Here is an 11050-nt window from a genome sequence, read left to right as displayed (position 1 = left end):
CTCTCTGTGTTAGTCAGGGTTCTCCAATTAAATAGATCCACTAGGCCCATATATATGGAATTGGCTGAGGCAATTCCAGAGACTGGCAAGTCCCAAATCTGCAGGGGAGGTTGTCAGACTGGAGATCCAGGGAAAAACTAATGTTGTAGTTCAAAAGTCATCTGCTGGCAGAAGTCCCTCTAGCTCAGGGGAGGTCAGTCTTTTTATTCAGGCCTTCAACTGATTGGTTGATTCACAATCATATTATGGAGGACAATCTGCTTTACTCAAAGTCTACTAATTTTAGTGCTAATCTCACCTAAAATATCCTCACAGAAACATCCAGAATAATGTTCGCCCAAATATCTGGACACCATAGGCTGGCCAAATTGCTTTATAAAATTGACCATCACCTTCTCTTTGTGTGTGTTGATTTCTAGTTCAGGTGTTAGACTTCCAGTTAACTAATTTCCTCCAAACGCTTTTGGGGTGAGTTCTTTGGCCTGTTTTTTCTCCACTTTAATTATGAATCTGGCAATTCGTTAGTAGTAATTTTAGAGCTAGTAGAACAAAATGCTTACATCATACTGTTAGTGATTATTCTTACATGGACTTCTTCACTCTTCTCATTGTATACTAACCTATTGGGATAAAACTTTACATATTTGAGTCTTATCTCCAGGTACAATATTATTATGTTCATACCATTTAAATATAAATAAGATATTGATTTTCCAAAGCTGTATTCTCAGAGTGTTTGACTTTTTCTTCTGTAATGCTATATTCATGTTTACTTACTCATACTCAGTAAAGACTTGATATCATGGACCTCTTCCTGAAAGCTATTCATCCCTAGGACTGATGGACTCACCACTATACATCTGGCCAATCAAGCATGTCTTACTCTTGTGTCCTAAGGCCGTACTCCATGTATTTGAAGCTTATACTAACTCCATGCTCCTTAATTATGAGGTTGAATTCATCACCCCTCCTTTCATTTCCCATCAGTACTTTATTCCTTAAGCTTTGTTTGGGGTCTTCATTTCTGAATAGACTGGAGTAGCTTCCTTTCCTCTCTTCCTCCCTCCTTCCCTTCCTACTTTCCTTCCTTCTCCCCTCCTTCCCTACCTCCCTTCCTTTTTACTATTATTTCCACATGGAAATAGCCTTACAACCAATCTCTGTGCTATAAACTTTCACCTCTATCCAGTGGATATCCATGGATATAACTGGGCTTACCCAGTTATATCCATCTATCCAATGGATATAATTGGGCTTATTTTCCCCAAATTCCATTTGCCTTACATCATTGGTTACATAAACTATTATTTTTTCCACATGAAATATATTATTATCGACATGAAAAAAGTTGGCATTCAAAGTCTCCCACACTATGAGCCCTTTAGCTATCCAAGTTCATCTCCTGTTATTTCCAAATACCAACATTCAATTCCAGCAAAGATGATTTTTTTTTTACTCTTCCACAAATAATCTTCTTGTGCTACATATTAAGCCTTTGTTCAGAATGTTCTTCCTGCCTTTCACCCATTTTTCATCCAAGACTCAGAGGAACTCTGACTTCTTATAGGCCTAGTTCTCTAACTGTTTCCATTGTACCGATCATCCCTGTCAATCTCTCCATACAAAATACGGCCTTTTTAGTCATCAGGTTTTTCTCTGAATTGTTAAGTGAAGATGACATCTAATAACTAATTACTTATAACCTATCTTTTTTTGGATAAGCGTTTATAGACCTTTCCCATATGTATATTTTTAAAGTTCATATGCATTTTGACATACTTTTAAAATCTTGTTTGTAGATGAGAAGACAGCCTATGAGAGTCATAGCCTCAGGCCAGGTGGCTGGTATTGACCCGGTGTTAGGTACAGGTCTTTTGACTGCTTTTGTCATGCTAACACATCCCTCAAGACTGTTGCATAGATGAAAAGAATGGCATATGTGCATGGAAGCATTTTATATTCTGCATAGAATTATGCATGTGAGGGTTTGAAAAATGATATTTTATATGCCCATTTCAGGAGCAGGGACCACATTTTATATTCCCAGTATCGGTTTGTTCAACATGTACTTATTGTTAGTTTATTGTGTGTTTGAAATGTACTCAATTCTAAGGATATAAAGATGACAATATATGTTCTTGCTCTTACCGAGTTTACAGTCAAGTGGAAAAGAAATAAGTAAGGACAAATACAATACAACATGGTAATACCGTCATGGAGGGATGGAAGGCTATGGTGTAGTGGGAGAAATGGAAGGCACCTAAATTTCTGTTAATTTTTTTGTCCTGCAAATCTAAAAACCTTGTTGGCAAAAATGAAGAAAAGAAATAAGGAGTAGGATGAAGGAGACAAAGAAGGAAAGAAGGAAATGTTTACTCACAGCAGAAATAAAACCAACATAATGAATATCTGCCTTATGTTGGGAACTGTAAACTGTACTAGTCTGACACATTTCATTATCAGAAAATGTTATGAAATATCATTATCACTGTCACTGTAGCTGAAATCAAGAGAAATTAAATAACTTTCCTGAAGTCATACAATGTTGAGTTCATAGTAATGATAAAAAACTGTATTGTTGATTCAAATACTAGCTACAAATATATTGTGTAACACATGTCTTTTAATTAAAGGACAAACCTAGAACTTTCCTTTCATCTATTTTTTATTTTAAACATAATACGTGAACACTTAAAAAACACCAAGAGCCTGAAGTCCATTTTGGCATAATATGGTCATAGTTATATTGAATGAGGAAAAGACAGATCTACCTTAGCAAATACAAAAAAACATCCAGAAAAGCTTCATTTTGTGATATTATTATTTTAGAACATTTTGAGAACTTCTGCATACTTATCAAAGCCATACTTAGTCTACTTTGAGAGTTCAACCAGCCATTGATAATTGAATAATAAGCCAGATTTTTGCTAATAATACATTTTTGCTGTGCTTAAGTGTTCAGCTGCCAACAAAAGCAATCTGCTGAGGGTAGAAAGAGTACATGTATCTGAAATATAAAGATATCCACAGTAGGATTAGCTGGGTGGTAATGTTCACCTGCAAAATTACATATTAGATCTCTGTACCCTGTCAAATATTTAAGTAACAAATCAAGCAAGAGAGTCTTTGTCAGGCTCTTATTTGGAACCAGATGTACCCTAGACTTTTGTCACCATCTGCATATTTAATCTTAGATATGAAAACATCATATTAATTATAACTGCCCCATTAATTACATCGGATTGTTTAGGACATGAGGTGGCAAATATATCTTTCAGTGCAGGTGGTACGATTCTCAGTAGAACTATAATATGCATGGCAAGCTGGACAATTTATTTATAATTCACCCTGAGTGAAATTCATTTCATCAAGAAAGTATGTAGATACTTCAATCATTAGAGAAGTCACAGTCCCTTTCATTGTAGTAATTTTTCTTTTTATAATACAATTTTTTTCTTATGGAAGAAAAACGACTTTGCTGTAATTGGTTTCTACTATACTTGATTCTTTTATGCATACACCTGTCTTCTTATCTGCATGTCTCTCAGATTTAAGGCTGCAGCATTGGCTCTAGCTCATGGTGGTATTTGTGTTGCACTATGGATTGAATTGAAATCCTTTGAACTCATTTAGGCTGTGACATTTTATGGCAGATTAATTAAAATGATTCGTAGTTACTTTAGCCTCAGTGGGAAAATAGAACAGGTTTCTGATGTGAAATTCTCTCTTTGGCCTCCTTTGCTTCCTGCCTGATTATTTTAGCAATCTCTGCATTACCATGTTTCCTTTGCGAGTTATTTAACATCAGTGTTTGGGTTGCATAAATAGAGAATTTAGTGTTTGTGGACAAAATCAGAATGCTCGCAATACCAAGTGTGTGTAACCCACTATCTATCCTTTAATCCAGGGAACCCACTAACTTCCTGGGAATGAAACATCACAAATGCTGGATCCGGCTCTTTTGTTAAAATTTGTTCCAGCAGTGCTTCAGACCAACCTGCTTGAAAAGTAAAAAGTGGAGAATGCCTTATGCCACAGCACCAAGTTGCTAAGAAACTAACTCCCAGAAACTATTTCTTTCTAGGCAGTTCAAATTCACCATAGGTAACATGAAATTTTTCCCCTCTCATCTCAGACTGGTGATCCTTCATATCCTATCCGAATCAGGAAGTGACAATTGTCTCCTGCCTCATTATCCATGGACATTTAAACTTTGTAATTTTCAAACATTTGTTTTAGGCAATCCAATGACTGTGTGAAATATATCTAATAGAATGCTGTAGTAAGTAAGATGAACAGAATGTTAACTCTTGGTTACTTTGTTAGCTGATTATTTCAGTCTGTTTCTCTTTAAATTTTTGCCCTCTTATTTCTCCTCCTTCTAGATTTCTGCTCCCATTTGATTATTATACTCATTAGCTTCGGTAGAAAACTGAAATTAGACTATGCTCATACTTGTTAACAGTTCTAATAAAAGGTGTTCCAAGAATTAAGGGAAAAGGTACAATCATAAAATCATCTTATAAGAGTTGAAGGGAAATTTAGAAAATATAGAATCCAATTCCCTCATTTGGGTAAGAGATTTTGGATGTGAGTTTCAGAGGAATACCCTAACATATTTTGAAAGAGATCAACTTGGCAAAAACTTTCAGTGAGTAAAATAAGATTTGGTGTTATATGGAATTTTTTTTTAATATCTCTACCAAAACTGTAGAGTTGAATAGTGAATTTGGAAAGTCTAATAATAGTATGGATGATAATATGACATATGTTGTTTGTTTCAATTGCCTGTTTTTGGTGGGCACTGCAATAATTACTACTCTTTTTATTGAAGAATAATTGGCATACAGTGTTTTGTTGGATTCAGGTGAACAATAAACATAGTGATTTGATATTTGCATACATTATGAAATGGTCACCATAATAAGTCCAATTATCATCTGCCATGATGCAAACTTGTTACAATATTACTTACTATATTTCCTATGCTACACATTATATCCCCATGTCTTATTTGTTTTATAATTGGAAGATTTTACCTCTTAATCCCCTACCCCCCCTCCTCTCTGGCACCATTAGTTCTCTCTCTGAGTCTGTTTTGTTTTGTGTTTAGATTCCACATACAAGTGAAATCATCTTATTTGTCTTTCTCTGACTTATTTCACTTAGCATAATACCTTCTAGATCCATCCAAGATTTCATTCCTTTTTTATGGCTGAGTAATACTCCATTGTATATACATACCACATCTTCTTTAGCCATTCATCTATTGATGGACATTTAGGCTGCTTCCATATCTTGGCTATTATAAATAATGTGTGTTGAAAATAAGGGTGCACCTCTCTTTTTGACTTAGTGTTTTCATTTTCTTCAGATAAATATCTAGAAGTGGAATTCCTGGATTGTATGGTAGTTCTATTTTTAATTTTTTGAGAAATAATTAATACTCTTAATTCACATGTATAGAGTTATGGCTCATAATGGCTATATTGCTAACTCAGTTTTTATTTTTTTTATTTTATTTAAAAAAAAATTTTTTAACGTTTATTTATTTTTGAGACAGAGAGAGAGCATGAACAGGGGAGGGTCAGAGAGAGAGGGAGACACAGAATCGGAAGCAGGCTCCAGGCTCTGGGCCATCATCAGCCCAGAGCCCGACGCGGGGCTCGAACCCATGGACCGCGAGATCGTGACCTGAGCTGAAGTTGGACGCTCAACCGACTGAGCCACCCAGGCGCCCCTGCTAACTCAGTTTTTAAATATTTTCATGTGTACTAGAGTTCAAGTCTTTAGTTCCAATCCAAAATGTTTTTCTTAGTACCATGCTATAATTAACGATGATTCAAAAATGAAAACGATTATTATGTACTTTGGAATTATATTTGCTCTACTTTAATTTTATATTATATTTTTCTTCCTTTTTTTAAAGTAGTCTTTCATAAATAGATGTTTATGTTTCAGACTTAAAAGTTGTCAATTGACTGTATTGCCATACCTTCTGATAAATGTTACTCTTATTCCATAACATTTTCAGACTTCTGGTGTGAATCAGTTAACTTCAGGTATTTTTATACACTCTCTAATTTGATGTTTTCTCCCCAGGAGACAGAGCAGAGGTTCTACAAAGCTGAGAAGAAGCTGATTTTAAATTGTTAACAACTGATGGCCTGAGAGAGAGGCCTCTCTCAGCCCCAGGCACTGCTAGTGGCTATAGGAGGGGAGGGGACAGTACATTCTTGTGATTATTGTACAATTGGATACCCAATGTGTCCATTAGTTCTTTCTGGATGTGCCCCCCCACCTCAAGCCTCCAAATGCTAGATTATTCATAGGATTCATTTGGCGGTTCTTTGGGGACTTTGGTGGTTCAGTTCACTGGTCTGATGACCTCACTGAGATAGTCACTTCTCTCTTTGTCTCCACAGGTAGCTATATACTTTAAAATCTCTTGTTTTTTAGGCACCTCTCACTCCAGCTGGTGACTGGAAAGTTGACATAAGTCCCAGTTACTCAGGGTGGCATCCTTTTGATTCATGTCAAAGGATTCATGAATCCTTGAGTGCTAATTTCTGGGAGTGTAAGCTGTTCCTCTGTAGGATGTCTTTCAGGTTCACTCTCTTCTGGTCATCTCCTGGTCACATCAGGCACATCTGCTGCTTGATCACTTGGCCACTTTTAGATAGAAGGCAGGTGCAAGTCTCCAGTTTGGGAGTTGATGGACAGAACTCTATTATGGGGAGAAATAAGTTAATGTTCCACCACTACCAACCTCACCCCATGGAGAAAAGGGGAAAAGAGGTAGCTAGTTATCTCCTGATTTAATTCTCCTCAGGAGGCAAGACAACCCTCCCTTCCTGGCAGGAAAAGTTACTTCTCAGAGACTTATTTAAACTGTGAGATTCTAGGACCATGACTCAAACTTCCTTTGAACATGACTATACAGAATTTAGCATCTTTTATTTTTAACTGTGAGCCGTTTCAACAGATACCCTCCGGCCAGTTAGTAGCCCCTTGGGGAGAAGAAAGACCTTTCAGCTAGTACTTTATGTGGTACTACGTGTTTAGGTAGATAAATAAGTAGATAGATATAAATTATACACATACATAGATTATATATTCCTGTTTTTGATAACTCAGTTTAAATAAAGTGATTATGAGTCTTAATGATAGTTGGTAACAGGTATTTAATCTTCACGTATAGACCCAAGAAGAGCTGATCTCTGTCACAGGACTGTCCCCAAAGAGCTTAATAATAAAAGTAATACCAAATTTTTGTATGCTAAAAAATGAAGATTCTAGAAACCTATGACTACAAAATAAAAAATCAGTATATTTTTATGCCAGGTATGGGGGATGCAGTGGAGGAAAGAGGGTAGATGCCTCCAATGGAACACCTCAGAAAGGGAGCCTTGTAATTGTTCTGGTGAGAAGGTAGATTTGTTGGTGCCCACATGAAAGGAAATGAAAAGATGAGTACAAGAAACATGATGAGTTACTGTGAAATCATAACACAGAAAGAAGGCGTCAAAGGTGATGGCAAGCGTTTAAGCTTGGAGGGTGGGAACACTGCTACTCCCCTCTTCACAGTGAACATAACTGCAGGGGAGGATAGTGGCAGCTGCTGCCTGTAAATCCATGCTGATCTGTAGGAGGTTTCATATCCCACACGTGTGAGTCATGCTCTGTTTTGGAGTACGTGTACCCATAACAAAACTCAGGCTCCACTCTGCATGTGGCATCTCCCTAGTCTGCTCATGATGCAGAAGCGGAGGTAGAAAGGTGGATGAAGCTCAGTGATGCTAACACTGCCATATTTAGGCTGAAGGCCTTTAAGCCTCACCTAGCTTTTATCCTGCCAGGTGATTTTATTTCAAAGTAGTTTTTAATTGCTCATGATGTAATTGAAATCCTTTGTATTTATATGTCTTATGAATGTGTTCCATCTAGTCTGAAAGCAGCATTCTGAGCTAGACTGAACAGGAGTTCTCATTATATCCATGAGGAGAGTTCCCATGTCTGCTCTTCCTTTACATGGCAAACATCTTAGGTCCCTCCCCTCTGCTATGTGGCCTTGAAGGCCCAGTGCAAACGTCACTTCTTCGAAAATTTAGCCAATTGCCCATGATTATCTCTTGTTATTTTGTTTTAGTTGCTCTAGAACTTTCTACACATGTATGTTATTCTTATTTCATTGCCCTAGTTATTTATTGTCGTTCTCTGAACCAAGGCTCTGATTACCATTGTTCTTAGCTAAGACCAGGGGTGTCAGAGTTGAGAAAATATCTATAAACTTGTCCCATCAAGTTCTGGTCAAAGAGCTGATATATTCAATGAGCATGATCAGATTCCTGCCATTATCATTTAATCCTAAAGTCTGGGTTGGGGAAGGAATCCCAGACAGTAAATGAGTCATAGAAGACTGCAATTAGGGAAGAGGGAAGGAGAACACAAACCAGGATCTCTTGATTCTCAGTCCTGAGGGCTTTTCCCTTAGCTCAGTCTTTTATTTTAGTGTAGAGAGAGTTGTTGCAGGGATCTCACTTAAGATACTTTCAGCTTATCCATCGTATTTTAAAATCTACCTAATTGCGTTTCATGAAACGTGCTATTCACTAAGTATGTTATACACAATCCTAATACACCTTTTCCCTTTCATCGGTTTAGGAAATGCAGTGAATGAGCTTTATTAACTTGAGCATCCCACAACGGCCTCCATTGTCATTATCTATGACATTTTACATTTTTTTTTTCCAGGCCTTTTTAGAAAGCATTCATAGCTGAATCAGTTTTATCTATGGTTGAATTTAAAATTCACAGGGACCATTTTAAATGCATTGTGATAGTGCAAATAGGCAACATTTACCTTATTCCCTTCATCCTCTAATTTTATCATTCTGCTGAAAAGAGCTATTGATTGTGTCGGGCATGATTTGTTCTTTATAAAACTGTGCTGCTTATTGCTCATGATTCCATCATCCTCTGGATTTTGATAAATTTCATCTCATTGGGCCTGTTTTATTATTTTACTGTTGATATTAGACTTACCAGGCCATCATTTTCAGCTTCACTTGTCTTGCCTTTTGTGAAATGTGTACTTGCCCCCCATATACTCTAAGATTATCTCTATTTATGCAGTTGATACTACAGTGACTGAAATTTCACTGTTTGAGACTTACACAATATAGGAAGCGCCACTCTTACAGAAAAGCCTCTTTTAAAATGCAAACATCGTGGGAAGTGTGACATACCTTTAATACTCTAGTGACAATTAGTTTTAATCACCTTGTTTTATATTGAAGTAGCATCATGAAGACACAGAGAGCCAGCAGGAAATGGGGATATTAAAAGCAGAGAAGGAAGGAAAGAGAACAAAGGGCAGATGAAAGGTTGTCAGTGCCAACTTCTTGCCTTCTAGGATTAATGACCCCTCTTTTTCAAGGACGGGTTCTTATTGGGGATAATTCTTCTACCCTCATCCTCTACAAACATGCCTATAATAATGCTGAAACAAGAATTAAATACAAATTTATAATCTACATTAAGTTTAGAAAAGGAAAAAAAGTCCTTAATGCACAAATCAACTTTAGGGCAAGTGATACTGGAAAAATACATGTAATTTAAAAATGTTGTCTATTTCCCAGAAAAGGAGTATGGATTCTCTGTAATGGTCATAATAGCTAACATTTTTTGAATACTCACTGTATGCATGTCCCCATTTAATTCTCCTGGTAACCTAGATGCTCTTTTGTCTGCATTATAACTATGAGAAAAGCGAGGCAAATAGAGGTTACTTGTCCTCTCTCATGTGGAATTGTTGGGGTTCAGAGTGAACAAATAATTCTTGAGACATCTTTGGTGCAAAAAGGTGGTTTTATGAAATCATGAGGACACGACCTGCGGGCAGAAAGAGCTGCATTAGGGTTATGAGAAGTGACCGATTATACACTATCAAGTTGGGAGGGGGGGTTAGATAAGTCTCTGAGGAATTTGGAAGCAAATTCAGGGGGTTAGCTGTCGTTAGAAAAAGGTCATTTATTACTGTCTAGTAAAACCTTAGCCATGAGACCCTTCAGATGTATATCAGGGGGCCACATACTTGAAGGATGATTGCTAACATATATCTTGGGAGGGGTGGGTAGAGATAAAGGAAGTTTCTGAAGGATTTTTTATATGTTAAAGGAGAACCGGATCCTGGGTGTGGGGATAATGTTAACCTAAGATTGCCTTTTGCCCTTAGGTAAGTGTCATCCATACAGTTGAATTCCTAGAGGAAAGTCATTCTGCCTGTCTCAAGGACTTATTAATGGGCTCTGGGTTGTAAGGAAATGTAACTTTTTTCTTTTGCCTTTGTTCCCCACATCACTCTTAATGTGAAAATGGTGGGCCTGGGATTCAGACCTAGTCTGCCAGAGCACAGGCTCCTCAGCACCACACTCTGTGCTCACACTATGGCCAGCAGGGTTAATCCTGTCTTCTGGCATCTTCATCGTCTCTTACAACCTTGGAGGGATTCAGGCTTTGATCTGGTTCTTACACCCGCTGCTTCTATTTAGTTTTGTCTGTTCTTGTTTGATAAACATAGCCTTTCAAAACTATGAGCTATAAAATGCAGAAGGGAATATTACTGTATATTATTGTATAAGTGAGGTGACACTTATAAAAATCTATGGAAGAAATTAAAAAGCCTTCCAGGTGAACAGGCATTCTTAATGTGAAAATTTAAAAATGCAGTGAAAATTTATTAGTTTAAAATGAATAAAATACAAATTCTTCATGGTGGTTTTTTGGAGGGGTAGGAATGTAAACCATGTTGTCTTAATAAAAACAAGTCCTTATTCAATGCTTAGAATTTGAAAATTACCATACTGGATACAGTAAGAGATCTGAAGAAGTAGAAAAGCTAATATAACATTCTGTTCAGTCCTGATTAGACATAGTAATATTTATATTTTTATTCAGTCACTTAACTATTATTTCATTTACTTACTTGTTTGATAAATGCTCATAAGAACCCACTGAGTGCTGGTTAGCTGTAGTATATCTAGTTCCA

Source organism: Acinonyx jubatus, chromosome A1 (genome assembly GCF_027475565.1).
Source record: "Acinonyx jubatus isolate Ajub_Pintada_27869175 chromosome A1, VMU_Ajub_asm_v1.0, whole genome shotgun sequence".
NCBI lineage: Eukaryota > Metazoa > Chordata > Mammalia > Carnivora > Felidae > Acinonyx > Acinonyx jubatus.
The sequence above is the reverse complement of the archived record's forward strand: the minus strand, read 5'-3'. Positions refer to the sequence as shown.